The sequence below is a fragment of the Enhydra lutris genome, unplaced genomic scaffold (genome assembly GCF_002288905.1).
Source record: "Enhydra lutris kenyoni isolate GAN:26980312 unplaced genomic scaffold, ASM228890v2 scaffoldscaffold13, whole genome shotgun sequence".
Classification (NCBI taxonomy): Eukaryota; Metazoa; Chordata; class Mammalia; order Carnivora; family Mustelidae; genus Enhydra; species Enhydra lutris.
Genome location: NW_019154097.1, coordinates 23,231,159 through 23,246,423, shown reverse-complemented (window position 1 = coordinate 23,246,423; position 15,265 = coordinate 23,231,159). Strand labels below are relative to the sequence as shown.

General features: G+C 44.0%; 1 protein-coding gene across 2 annotated transcripts in view; it reads left to right on the top strand.

The window, feature by feature from the left end:
• The window catches only part of LOC111145742 (astrotactin 2), an 867,423-nt gene that overhangs the window by 262,104 nt on the left and 590,054 nt on the right, over positions 1-15,265 (top strand). The gene's annotated exons all lie outside the window — the stretch shown is intronic.

Sequence of the window (15,265 nt, the reverse complement as noted above, 5' to 3'; positions counted from 1 at the left end):
TCTCTTTACATTCACTCAGTAGCCTCCAGCTCCTCTCTTCTTCTGGCCTCTCATGTCTCTAGTTCCTATGAACTTAGTTCTGATGATGTCACTACTCTTCTCCCAGAGCTATCGTGGTCTTCCAGTGCCTTCAGCAGTCTTTGGGCTTGTGGGAAGGACATTCAAGACCATTGCCGAGCTCTCGTCTCTCTGCTCTGTCACCTAAACCTGTGTGTTCCACTTCTATGTTCCTTTCCATGCTATTCTCCCTGCCTTAAATGACCTATCTAACCCTACGAGAAATTGTTTTCATTTATGGATGCTTATTTACTCTAGGCAGCAGGCTATGTGCTATATACCTCTTTTTATACTTGATTCCCAGCAACGTTGTGTAGGAGGTACCATGGTAATTTCCATTTTACAGATGCTATCACAAAGGCACAAGGAGCTGCCACAACTTGTCCCAGGGGATGCCCTAGTAAGTAGGAGAGCCAGAAAGAGCTAATCTGGCTGAGTTCCAAACTTTTTAACTAAACCACTGTATTCTGAACTAGCAAGGTCCTACCTATATTCCCAGACTATCCTGTGAAATCCTGAACCCTGTGAAAAACCAAGCATCTACCCATTAAACTGAGGTCAGAAATCAAGGCAGAAGTTGGTGATGGAGTTGCTTTTAGGAATTCACATGATAACGCCAGGTTGAACGGAGGCATAATGGTGAGTGAGTTGCTTTGAGGTTTCAGCAGTGTCCAGTGCTAACCCCAGCCCAGTCAACTTCAACATGCATGGCTTTCAAAGAGTCCCTGGATCTCTCCGAGGCTCAGTCTCCTGTTCTGCACAATGGGTTGTCAGTCCCTTCTCCAGAGTGCTGCTGTGAAGGTCAGATGAGGCGGTGGATGCAGAAAGCATGGAATGCTCAGCTAATGTGTGTTGGGAGCGGAATAAATACTGTCCTGTATTTGTCCTATCTTATATTTGTTCTGGGTCACTTGTAGTTTCGTTCAGCCTTACGTATCCATCTTTTGTCTTCCATCATTCACCAAGAAATCCCCCTTAGATCCTCCCTGCAAATACAGCTCCCATGAGTACAAGTGACTCCCAGTCCATAACCTCCCCTCTGTTCTCACTGCCAGTCTGAATTCATTTCCTTAGTGTCCTATCTGAAACATTAGTTATACTACCGAATTCTTCCCCCTCAAGTCCCTCTTTTGTACCATAACTGTCTTAATGAGGCCTCTACTCTTCTACTCTTAGGCATTTGGGCTGTTTCTGATAATTTTACCATTAAACAGTGCCATACACGATGCCACATGGAGATTTTTTTGGTGGTGGTGAGGCATCAAACTTGGCCATCAAGCTTGGCCTTCACTCTTTGGGCAGAATTTCAGAATTTGCTTATTAATGAAAATCTGTTTGACTTAGATGATTGGATATCAAGTTATTTCAATTTACAAATCAAATTGGGTGTAAGAGAACTAAAGTGAGAAGAAATGCATCTTTTCCCTAAACGTGTCTCGAATCTGTCCCCCCTTTCTTCACTACCATTATGACCCCTGCCACCTCTCACCTCTGCTTGCAACTGTGACCTCCTTGAGGTTCCGTCTGCTCAAAGTTGCTAGAGTAATCTTTTTAGAGACATCTACCAGACAAGATCTCTTTCTGATTAAATCATTCAGTGGTTTCCTGTTGTCCTTAGATTACAACCCAAACTCCTTGCCAATCTCCTGTTCCATCTGGATCTGGCTCCTGGTCTCTTGACTCACTTTGCATTTCCTCGTGATCCAGCCGTACCGCCTTCCTTCTGATTGCAGGAACCCAGCAAATGTCTCCCCACTTTTGACTCTGACAACTTGCTGTCTTCCCCTCGCTGTGTCTCTTTACACCCCCACCCCCCGGCTGCTCTCCTGGCTCTTCTCCCACCGTTCAGCTCTTAGCTCAGATACAAGCTCCTCCAAACCATCTTCCATGACCACCCAGCCTCATGCTTGCTACCCCTTTCTAACCCTTTTTTCACTTGTTCCATAATATTGTGGTCCAAAATTATTTTGGTCTGTTTGCTTATTTACTATCTTCTTCTTAAAAAATGTGTTTCATATTCATAAACCTAACACAGAGAACGTGCAGAACGTGCTTAATAAATATTTGTGGAATAAATGAGTGTATTAACCTCAAAGATCATTCGAGAGTGGCTCAGTTTTCTAACTTTTGAATTACCGAGGTAGGAGGGATCCAGGATAAACCAGAGCCTCTTGGTACAGACCTCCAGGGAATCTTGTTTCCCCTAGAGATAGACTCACTGATGGATAGCCCATTAAATGTGCTCAAGTGGATGCTGTTAAGGCAATTTTCAAAATGGCTTAATAACATTGTGGTTGTGATTTTACTGCCACTATTGGGTAAGGTTTTTTTTTTTTTTTGCAAGAGAGACTAAGGATAGCGTGAGCCAGCCCTGCAGTTCCCAGATCACACGCTTACCACCACGGCTCCTCAAGATTTTCTTGGACTGAAGAACTCCATGGCCTATAAAAGTGATAGAAATGCTGCATTGTAGTTCTGCCTCTTGGAAACTCACGAATGCATCTTTGACTTTTGAAGATCCTGGGAAGTCCTACAGAACAGAGACCTGGGCTTCTTTGTTTACCTCCAAGTCTGTGCAACCATCTTGACCACAGACTCTGTATTTCTCCTTGGGACATTTGCTCTCATCTTGAAGAACAGAAACGACCCTAGACATGTGGTGTTGGAAGCGCTCCGTCCAGCTGCACGGACCGTCGGAAGCCCCAGATGCAGTATGAGGGTCTGGAATCTCAGTCTTTCTTTCACTGACCAGCTCTTTCCTCTGCCTGCGGAGGGGGCATCAGGCCTTCTGGCCCAGAGTGGGAGCACCTGGCCTCTCTCTGCTTCCGTGGGCATCGTGCCCAGGCCGTGGTGCCCAGCGGTTTGCAGCAGATGGAGTGGACAGTGGAGAACCGGGGTCGTGGAGTGGAGCACATGGTTCAACGCAGCACCAATGTGTTTCTGTGGCTCTGGCTTCCTCCCGAGAGCCCTCTCAGGTGCTCAAGTGCATCCTCCTTAGGCGGATGGAGGAAGGCAGTGGGGGACTCCGGCAGGGTTTTATGAGGCAGCTGTTGGGCAGGCAGACCCCCACGTCCACAGGAAGTGAACAGTGAATGTGTTGGAGCTAAAATAAAGCAGGGGGAGATTGCTTGTGATGTGACAAAGAGCTTTTCGAGGTTCCTAAAGTGTAGCTAGTGGTTTAAAAGTGGGAATTTTGTGTTTGAACTGGAACTACCTACCATGGGCTCACTGAATGAGCTTAAGCAAGTGAAGCTGTGTTATCCTCAGTTTTCCCATCGATAAAATGGTGCTAGTTATACCAACGTCATAGATGGGTTGTGGGATAATACCTGCAAAATGTGTAGCTCAGGGCCTGGCACTTGGGTGACTGACTTAATAAGGAGTAGCTAATGTTATCACTCATCAGGGTTCTGCTCACACGGCCTGCAAAGGCTCCCAGCTCCCAGCTCCCAGCTCCCAGCTCCCAACTCCGCCCCGTGCTCTCTGGGCCACTGCCTCTGAGCTGACTGAGGTTCCATTATTCCTCGTCTGGAGTCCTACAACAGCCCCTTCATCCACAAATCCATCTTCCACCTTGGCGGCTGGAGCAATCTTTTGCAAACACACTAAATCTGGCCATGTCACTCTCCTGCCTACAACGTTTCCCTGATTGGCTGTCACCTGCCTTTGGGGGCATCTCAAGCTTTTGTGATGAAGACTTCCTGAAGACAGGTGAGAATCAGCACACTCCCAAAGGATCCCATAGCTGCACTCAAAAGACATTAGTCATAAGCCCCAAATTCCAAAACCAGACACCTAAAACCAAAAACCAAAAAACCACGGCATTCAATTTCATAAATATGTTACCTTATTTTTTTCAGTTAAATTATTTAACATTTTCTCAAGTCTTTAGGCAGTAGTGATGCCCCAGGAAGAAGAACCAAGCTTATACAATATCCACCTTCAAAGGGTTTCTATAAGAACAAATGAAACAATGCTTGTACAGTGGTGAGCACGGAGCCCAGCAAAAGGTGCACATTGAACATGTGTCCTCTGTTGTTTTATTTTTATCATAACTGTTTCATTATTTCTCTTATTTATATCAGTATCCTTACCCATTAGGGGTACACTTACTCCGTTTTAGAAGTCAGAATCTGGAAGGTGAAGGGAACATGGTAAAAAATTACCACAGTCTGCTACATAGGCTCATTCCTGGCCTGGGTCCAGCCTGCCCCTAGCTCGCTCCACGTTCAAGCCTCTGCATTCTGTGGCTTCCGGCACACTGGCCGTTTTTCCATTTAGCCAACCTGCCTTGCTTTCCAAGTCTGTGCACAGATCATGTTCTGCCTAAAACCCTCTCCTTTTCTCCCCTCTTTCTACCCCGGGCAGCAGGTTTCTACTCATTTTTCAGAATTCGGTTTCAAAGTCTCCTCTGTGAAGAAGACACCCTGGCCCACCCTCAGCCCTCACCTCTGCTCAGTGAGCCACTCCTTTATCTGGGCACATGCAGCCCGGCGCTGCTTTCTGTCTCTGCCTTTATCACAATCCATTGTAAATATGTGTGGACACATCTGTCTCCCTCCCCAGCTCTGACAGTCCCATGATGGGAAAGACAGTGATTTATGTCTCTCTGTAGCTCCAGTGTGTAACGGAATGGGCATAGAATAGCAAAGAGCTCCCAGATAGATGGGAGTATCATAGAATACAAATGGTTAATGAGGTATGGTGCACAGGCATCTCCTGAGCATTTAGTATATTTTACTAAATATAGTAAAGGACTGTGCTCATCACGTATTATTATCTCATTGAAAAGCTTCCCCAGATCCCATAAGGTAAGAATGTAATTGTCTCAGTCTACAAAAGAGGAAGTTCAAACTTTGGTTAAGTGACTTGCCCAAGTTTATCCAGCTAGTAGATGATGGAACTGTGACCTCAGGGCCCAGACAGAGTCCACATTGCAGTTGCCAGATGACTTGGATTTTACTCCCAGGTAGTCTGGGTAAGGTCCTCAAGCTTTGAAATAGTATCAGTCTAGTCTAGATCCTGGAAGGAAATGGTTGTAGCTTATCGTGCATTGACCAGTGTTTCTGTATCGTCAGTGCTGCTGTGAGGGTGTTCCGGAGCTAGAAGACTCTGGAAGGTGAGGCATCTCTCTCTCTGCATCAGGACAAGAGTCAGGACGTCCTCTGGCCTTACGGAGCCATGCCCTGTCCTTGTGGGCTTGCAGAAAGTATGTACACTTTTCATTTGGGACAAATTTGAAGACTTCACAAAGAAAGTTCCCTTAAGGCATTGTTTGGAAGGGTGAGTGGGCTTTTGGCATGTGGCCGTGGGGATTGGGAGGAACAGCCAGCACAAGACATGGCATGGAGGTGGAGGAAAAAAGAACAGTTTCATCCCAGACAAAGGTCCTGACCTCAGAGAGCTGACATCTGTCCAGTCCTCCCCATCTTCCTGCGACAATCTCATGGTTTCCAGGAGAAATTCATTCATTCTGATTATGCAGCTTCAAGACTTGCTTTGGCAAAAAGGCAAGGACCTCTACCCAAACTTTCCTGGTGGAAAGGGAAGGCTGCTAAGTGGAAAGAGAGGTTTAGGGAACAAAGATGCAAACCAGAGACATAAAGATGGAACCTGGGGCTGCCTGTTCAATATTTAAGCATCACAACAACCCAGGATGGCAGATAATTTAAAGCCATTAATGTTTCTGAATATTTTCCTTCAACTAAGTGAATAATTTATAGCCAGTTACCAATAAACAGAAAAATACATATATATATATATATATATTTACGTAAGCCCATCTTCTGAGGACAGAAGTCTTGTAGTGAAAAAGTGTATCGGGGTATATCTGTCAGGGAGGATAAAGAAGCCAGAAGCTCTGATAACCTCTTCTCTGTCTGCCTTGTGATATTTGTCATTTATTACCTTTTATTAGAGTAATTTATGGCCACCTCTCTTCTCCCTTAATTAAACTCATGAAGCGCAGTGGCTATGTCCAGGTCATGCCTGTGTTTTCATTGACTAGCCTAGCTCCTGACAAATAGCAGATGCTCAGTTAATGCTTGATGGATTAATGGACAATTAATCACATGGGCTGTGTGATCTTGGACAGGACCTTCAGCCCTCCAGGCCTCAGTGTCCCCATCTAAGAAGCCGTGTGTTTTTGTGGAAACAAGCTCAGGTTCGGAAGTCAGGTGGATATTGAATCCATATCCCAGGTCTGCCTCTGATTCACTCAACTTTGGGAAGTGACTTTGTGGGCTAAAGTGGTGTCACCTAACCTAGAATTTGTATAGTCAGCCACCTCCTAGGGGGGCCAGGGGATTCAAGTTAATGCATGTAAAGTGCTCCGCAGGCCAGACCAAACATGGCAACTACCCAATAAATTTTTGTTGTTGTTAATTTGGAAAGCAGAGGTGATGTGCTGGATAATTTCCACAGGTATCCTCTGACTTAAAAGGTCTTTGATGATAAGTCTGATGGGGAAGCGTGGTTGTCTATTAAAAAGTCCAGTATTTGAACTCAGAAAACCCTGGCTGGAACCCCAGCTCTTAAGTGCAGTTGGGTCCTCAGGGAAACTGCTTCATCTCACTGGGTTTCCACCCCCGGCACCTGGAGATGTGAGGATACCTGCCATTCTTATGTCCCAGGGCCATCATGAGAATGTGCTGTTTGTGGACATGCTCCTTTAAGGACTCTGGAGTAGCTACATCCTGAAATCAGAGTCTTGGCATCTTCAGAGACAGGGAATACCATGCCTATTTGATACAGAACCCTTTTCCCCTTTTCCTCTGACTTTCCTTTTCTTGGCCTCAGGCCCATCCCAAGAGGGCCAGTGCCACCAGCAGCCCAGTGATTCCTGTGTTGGGCTGAGGTCTGGGAGAGCTGATCTGTAATCAGAGTAACACAGCCACCTCCATAAATCTCTGGTGTGTCTTTCGGAGAAGTTTGTGTTGCTGAAAGTGTATGTTTCCTCCAGGTGGTTTTTCTTGTCTGTCTGAAATATGTCAGGGGACTCTTAGTCGATTCCGGCTAGCCTGGCAGGATAGAGAGGCAATCATAAGTGGCCTTAGCACGAGGCTGTGTGTGCGGTGCTGGTGGGGCCTGAGGTCACGACTCTAGGATATTTCTTTTATCGGAATGGCACAGATGGTGTGTTAGAGTCATGGCATGATAACACACCCCTAACTCTGTGACTTAGGACAGCCACCATTTATGGGGCTTTTAATCCAAGTTGAGCATTTGGACTGGGCTCAGCTGGGCAGTTCTTCTGGTCTGGGTGGGGTAGGCTAAGCTGACCTCAGTCATGTATGTGTGGTCAGCCAACTATCAGAGGCGTGGTCAAATGGCAGAGGGTTCCAGAAACAGCAAGAATAGGAGATAGAAGGTTTTTTGAGGCCCAAACCTGGAAGGTACATGTCATTCCTTCTGCTTCATTCTGTTGCTCAAAGCAAGTCACAGGATCATCATAGATTCAAGGGCTGGGAAAGTAAGAGTTCACCTCCTACAAGACGAAGAGACAAAATACTGGACAGTGTTGTGTGTGTGTTTTTTTTTTTTTTAATTTATTTTAGAAAGAGAGAGTGAGGGAGGGGCAGAGGAAGAGGGAGAGAAAGAATCTCAGGCAGGCTCCACACCCAGCACAGAGCCTGATGCCAGGCTCAACCTCCCAGCCCTAAATTCCTGACCTGAGCCAAAACCAACAGTCAGACGTTAACCGACTGAGCTACCCAGATACCCCTATTGGGCTGTTTCTTCCAATATCTACCAGTATTGATATTTTATTAAGACTCTCTCTTACGTTAAAGCCTGGACTGATCTGCACAATCCCCTGAGGAAAGCATAATTATTCCCAGTTTGCTGATGGTAAAATGGAGGCTCAGATTTGTACGGGAACATATAATGTGATACAGCTGTTCTGGGAGAATCGCATCCCAGATTCAAATGTATCTATAGCTGATTAAAAGACTACATATAATTTTTGCACCTCTGCTAACCAGTCTTTTTTAACAGGGCTGAAGAGGTTTGGATCTCAAGCCACTGTTTGATCCAGCGTGGCTTGTGGTATACGAAAGGTAGTCAATTTTGGACCCTGGCTACATCCTTGCAAGGCCCTATGGTCTAATGCAGGGTCAGCAGATTTTTTCAGTAAAGGGCTAGACAGGAAATATTTTAAGCTTTGCTGACCAAGAGGCAAACTTGAGAATTATGTAGGCACTTACACAATGAGAAAAAATTTTCCACAAATCTTACAAAGTTCAAAATATAATAATGATAACCGATTACCATTTTTTTTCTAATGGAGTTCTACTAATCAAAACAATGGAATGCATTTATGGATACTTTTTCAAAGTGTGACTTTTGTATGATTTTTTACATCTTAACATATTCTTCTTTTGATTCGTTTGAACCACTGAAAGATGCAAAAACTGTTGTTCGTGCCTGGACCACACCAAAAACAGGCCGCAGATTGGATTTGACCTGTACTCCCTGGTGTAAGGGAACATATTAGACGTGGACTGAGAGAATCCTAGATTTAACCCTTGACTGTCTACTTGCTGGATGACTACAGGTAACCCTGGATGTCTCAGAGGCATCGTTGTCCCAGGCTTTCAGGCACACAATTGGGGGAAATAACCCGTTAGGTTGTCTTAGTCCACCAGAGATGGAAATGAATTTCAAGGTCATCCGATCCTGCCCATAGATACAGAAAATGATGGATGGGAAGACCTCATCCATGCCGCAGAAAGAAATGAGCAGACCCAGGAATGGAATTCCAAGTCCTCTGACTTACAACATTGTCCTCTTTCCATTCCATTTGAATGTGTGGAATCACGGGGGCCATATACCCTGCAACCAAGACTGACTGTTGGGGAATTTGGATAAAACACATAGAAGCTGGTGGCTTGTGCCTTTTTCTGAATCAACTGTAATCGAATGGGTAAATCACTTAGAAGATTTTTATAAAGAGAAGCCTTTGCATGTTCCCATTTTTGAGACAGACATGTTAAACATCCTGAGGGTACGAGGTAGGGCTCATGGACTACAAGCAAGAGTTGTCAAGCAGTGCTCCAAAGAGGCATTCAGGGAGCAGGCAGGGGAGTGTGGTTGAGTAAGTAGGACTCTCCCATCAAGCTCCTGCTTCATATTTATATATTGAACTTCAATACTTTGGGGGGATGTCCCAATTCTAGAATATTTTTAAAAATGAACATGTTTTTGTTTATAACAGAAGCTCCTATATCTAAGTGAAAAGAACACTGGGGAAGCATGTGGTAAATTTTCAACAGAACGGCATACGAAGCTCACCTTTTTCCTGCTCCATACCCATATGCTTGCCCACCTGTGCACGTGCATGCCCACATTGAATAAAGTGGAACTTTTGAAACAATGCAGATTTATCAAAGATCAAGAGAGGAGATTCCTCAGGTGTAAAGAATGAGAAGGAAACAAAGAGCTCAGGCTTCAAGCTTAGAAGCTGATGCCGTGGTAATTCCAGCGGGCACTAGGGTGTGGTGGGATAAAGGTAAAGAGAAAGCAAGAGCACGAAGAGAGCGGTTGGCCTCTCTCTTCTGTTCCCTAGGATTTTGTTGTTGTAGTTCCTTAAATTCCACATGTGAATGAGTTCATACGGTATATGTTTTTCTCTGACTGACTGATTTTGCTTACCATTATACTCTCTAACTCCATCCACAATATGGCAAATGCCAAGGTTTCGATTTTCTTTATGGCTGAGTAATATTCCATTCTCTCTATATACACCACGTCTTCTTTACTCATTCATCAATCCATGGACACTTGGGCTGTTTCTGTAATTTGGCTCTTGTAGATAATGTTGCTGCATTGTAGGGTGGTTTTATTTTTAATTTGTTGAGGAACCTCCATATTGTTTTCCAAAGTGGCTGCCCCAGCTTGCATTCCCACGAACAGTGTAAGAGGGTTCCCCTTTCTCCGCATCCTCGCTAACATCTGCTGTTTCCTGAGTTGTTAATTTTAGTCATTCTGACAGGAGTGAGGTGGTATCTCATTGTAGATTTGACTTGTGTTTTCCTTATGTTGAGTGATTCTAAGCAAGAAACAGATTCTTAATTGTAGAGAATGATCTGATGGTACCAGAAGGGATGGGGAGATGGGTTTAATAGGTGGTGGGGATTGAGTGCATTTTATGAGCACGGGGTGTTGTGTGGAAGTATTGAGTCACTAAATTCTACACCTGAAACTAATATTATATGGTATGTTAACTAACTGGAATTCAAATGAAAAAAAAAAAAAAACCACCAAAAAACAAAAAAATAAAAAAAAAGAAGAGACAAAAATGTAACATTAGAAATAAGCCCTCAAACATTAATAATTACAATAAATACAATTTGGAAAGTAAAATTCAGAGATAGATTACACTAAGGAAAATCTAATTGCTCACTCTCTACCAGAGATCTTCCTAAAACATAAAGATACGGAACGTTTGATAGGGAAGGGAAAGGAAAAATATATACTAGACAAATACTAATCAAATGGAAGCTTGGGGGGAAGTAGAAATATACGGCAAAGTAAACTTTACAACAAGAAACAAAAAAATTCTTAGGAATAAAGAGGGTCATTAATCATAAAAGGAACAGTTCACCGGGAGACAAATGAAATCTGTACTTACATACAGAAACAACAAAGCTTCAAATTATATAAAGAAAAAAATGGACGGAAGTACAATGACAGGTTGACTAATGCATAATCAAAGAGGAATGTTTTTACAGAAATCTTCCTGTTAGATCAGGTTGGCAAAATCAGTATACAGAATATTAAACGATACTATTAAAAATACAATCAAATGAACATATATAAAATTCTACACCCAAGAATTAGAGCTTAAAGATTTTTCACAAGAAGTAAGAAATTCTTTTTATGGGTCTTGACATTTTATGATCTCAGTTTTCTCGCTTCGGCCCAATTTCCTGAAATTTTATTTTATTGTAAATGATGACTCTTTGCAATTTATGACTAAATGTGGTTTAATTTTTACCCCACTGAAAGATAGTTCTTTAAATCAGAGTTGGAAATAGGGAGAAGCAATCTGTGCATGCTGATTTTATTTTTTGTGTTTTTGTTTTCGTTTTGTTTGTGGGGAAGGAAATGGGAGTGTGTGTAGGTGAGGTTGTAGTGGAATAGTTCCAGAAAAATGTTCACTGTCATAAAGTAGTAGTCTTTTGTTACAATCGATATTCTTCATATTTCTTCTTCAGGCCATAGAAATAGTCCATTTTGTCAGGATCTCTTCCAGAAATATAAAGGCCCTATGTATGGTCTAATTGAACAGATAGAGTTCCAGGGTATAGCTGTATTGCCCAACTCCTTCTCTATCTGCGTGAGCTGGATTACCTTGCCAAAGACGTTGGCTGAGACGGGCGGTGCAATCCCTTTCAGCAGAATGTTGTGGCATTTATAGCAATCTGCGTACATTCCAAGATGGGGAAAGGTCTTGAAGAAGTCATGCCTTCAGTCAGAACTACCTAAAAATAACTTGACAAGATCTTGAGAACTCAAGACTAGGTCATGACCCCGATAATGACAGCATCCCAGAATGTCTAGGCTCTCCGATAGACTGTGGCCTCATTCTAAGTCGAGATTCTATGGTCCCGGTACAGTCAAACAAGTCAGATCATCCATCCTTATGGTGTCGTCTCCAGCATAGAAGGAGTCCCTCCCTAGCTGGTCTCTTTGCTGTTGCACCTGATTCCCATTTCCCGATTCCAGCCCTTCCTGCTGCATCCCTGCCCAGGGCTTCCGACCTGACTTCCTACCAAGCGTAAGCCATAATTGTAGGTTCTGAGATGCCAGTGGAAAACCAGACACACAAGGTCCTCACCCCTATGGGGCTCAAGTTATGGAGGAGGATACAGGTAGGCAGTCAACCAACAATTACAAATTGTCCTCAGTGCATTGTCCTTGGTGTTGACCAGGATCGTTGTCCACCAAGCATGCAGTGAAACCAGGTGGGCTTCCTGTTGCCTCGGCTGGAAATCATCACTACCCATGACTGCCCCAGCCAGGATGGCCGTGCGGGAGGAACGGATCCTGAGGTTGTGGTTTATTTCCTACCTTGGGACATAGATCTGGTAGAAACAGCAGCAAGAATTGGCCACCTACCTATTTTGTGCCAGTCACTGTTGTAGGTGCTTTCAAATATCTTATCGTAGCCACTCTCCTGTAACACGATTTCATAAAGGAAGTTGGTGTTCAGAGACATGAAGTCAGTAGCCCAAGCCCACGTGGCCAGTCAGTGGTGGAGCCTGGATGTCACTGTCCCTGCTCCTACATCGTAGCTGGGTCCGTCTGCAGCACCTGCATCCAAGACTTGCTGTCCTGTCACCTGCGTGGGGCCTCTGCACACATACAGAAAGGGTTTGGACTGAAATCCAGCAGACATAGAGGCGGCCACACAGAAAGCGCCCTCTTCCGAATCCCCGAATTACCCTGGTGGGATTTGCATGCATTTTCTTGCCTAATTATTATTAAGAATATGCTGTCTGTGTAAACGAGATGTTATGATTTTGTTGTAAACTTTTGTGCCATGTAACTTGAAGATATCCAGCCTTTCCTCTCACGGCATGATGGAAATGCTGGTTTGATGCACAAGGTCTAATTGTCCCCACCACGTGTTAGAAATCCAAATGTAGCTAAACATTAAGGTTAAATGATGATACCACAACTTCCTTGGTTTGCATTTTACATTCAATTGAAAACACAAACCCCTCGCCTCATTAATCCTTTGCAATCCAATATTCCCCCCCCCCCCAAACAAAATGATCCTTTTGGGACACATTTATATCCTTTTAACAGCCGCCTGACAGTTCAGCTGATGGAGTTTGTATCCAACTTTGTTACTGGATAGTGACGACTTGCCCTGATGGATATGTGTACATAATTATTCTCTCACAGTTAGATTTAATTAATGCTTACCCTCATCATGATCTTGCAACTAGCGAGCTCTCTCTGCAGGAGCAGTTAATAGCAAAAGGATTTCTCCTTTAGCCAAGAGAGACTCCAAAAGGCTTTATAAAATTTATACTTTTTTTTTAAGAGGAAAAAAAAAAAGAAAAAATGCATCTGAACTTATTTCTTCCCCTTCCATATTAATGCCACCTGTGAATGGATTTGAGGCTATGGGGGGGGGGGGAAGGGGTTGTTAAACCTAATTTCAGACTAAGTATTACTAATAGGAGTAACTGTGGCAGACCCACAAGGAAGATGCATTCTTTTTTAATATCAGAGCGTCGAGGTGTCCTTGCTTCATTCTGTTTACGTCTCCATAGAAAATACGGATGTGTGGGTTTTTCTGACCTACTCTCTCCCCACCTGCCACCCAGCGTTCAGTAATAAATAGCTGTGTGAGAGAGGAGATATTAAGAAGAAAACACAGAAGAGAAAAAAGGAGTTGGAAGACGAGCTTTAGAAAGAGATTATTAGGAAGTTCGTAATAAGGGCAGGGAGTATATATTTATAAAACCCCATTAGATGGGGGTATGTTACAAGTAATCTGTCCCAGTCTGTGCTTGTGAAATATTCATGTGTCATTTGCTTTTTATTACCATAATGACAGTGCCTCGTGTTTGCTGAGAGCTTTACAGTTTACAATGGATTTTCACATCCATTATCTTAGGTGATCTTTGCAACAACCCTGGGAGGAGGGAGGAGAAGCATTCACTGATGAGGAGATGGAGGCTCAGAGAGGTTGAGTCACTTGCCCACGGTCACACAGCTAGAAAGTAAAAGAACCTGGCAGTGAAGCCATAGCTTTTAAAGCCAAATCCAATTCTGTCTTCACTACCTTATGCCACTTTGCTTTAGGGTTAAAATGCATGTAGAGAAGATTCGAGTGAGTGGCGGAGACAGTCGTCCCTCTTTGCCTTCATTTGTCTTGCTAAAGGATCAGTGCACTCTTGTTTAAAAGATACCGTCTGAGTTGAGAATAATACGATGCAACTTTAGTGATTGCATGCGGTATTAATGATCATTATTGCTGTGTGTTTTTATGGGAGATTCCACCCACTAAGATCTGAGAGGCCTCTAGTACAGTGTGGTCACTTCAGAATAAAAGAAAACACACTCCTTCCCCATCATGTCAGACACTACTTAGATGCCTTGATCTTGAGCCCCAAAGAGGCCTAGAATAAAATGTTCTAGAAATTCATGACTTGCGAATGAGAGAAGGGTACTTAGAAATCACCGATAATGCAGGTGAGAAAGCTGAGGCCCAGGGAGCGGATGTGACTTTTCCCCTGTGAGTTAGTGGCCCATCTGGGCCCGCCACCCTGGTGTACCAACTCCCCACTCCGATCTCTTGTCTAGGATGCTCCAGCTGTAACCTTAAGCTGGAAGAGGTCAGGGAAATCTCCTTTTTGATGGAAACTGAGGCCTGTATAAGGGTGAGTTTTATCCAGGGCCATGTGCTGACCCAGATGCAATACCAGGGCCTACCCAAACCCTCTCTCCTTAATTTCTGTGAATTCAGTTCAATTCAACAAAAATTGTCTGTGTGAGTGTTCTGGGCCAGGCGTGGTGCTGACGGCAGTGAGCGCGTCATCCCACGAAAGCATAGACCCGTGTGCTATAGAGATGGGAGGAGAGAATTTGGCTGCTTACCCTTGCTTGACACTGTGGGGAAGGAAATGGGAAACTGTTTCCTGGGGAAGTCCCAAGTCTGACTATAAACAGGATGAGCTTGGAGAAAAGGGCAGAGTGGAGGTGGGAGGGGTAAAGGAAGAGTGGAGAGGGGTGGGGAGGGAGGAGTCATAACCCCCCAGTGCATAGTCTCTTTCCTTTGCTTCCCTCCTCATGTTACCCCTCTGTGTCCCAGAAGATGAGAGTTTGAGCTGAAAAACAAAGGCAACCTGCCAGTGGAAGGCAGCCTCTTACACTTGCTGGCACTTTACAGTTTATAGAACACTAGCATTTCTGCCACCATTGTGTCCTTATTTACCAAGGGCTTACTTTGTGCCAAGTACCATGCCCATTTTTTTTTCGATATATTTAATTAAATCTTCACAATATCCCTGTAAGGTTGATATTATGATGACTCTCATTTTAAGTGAGAAACTTGAGGCTCACAAGGTGAAGGTCACGTAGCTGCCCAGTGACAGGGTCTGGATTTAAATGTAGATCAGTAGAACCGCCAAGCCTAGGCTCTGAAGTACAGTGCATCCGGCCTCCATCATTGAAGCTGGTCGTGAGAACC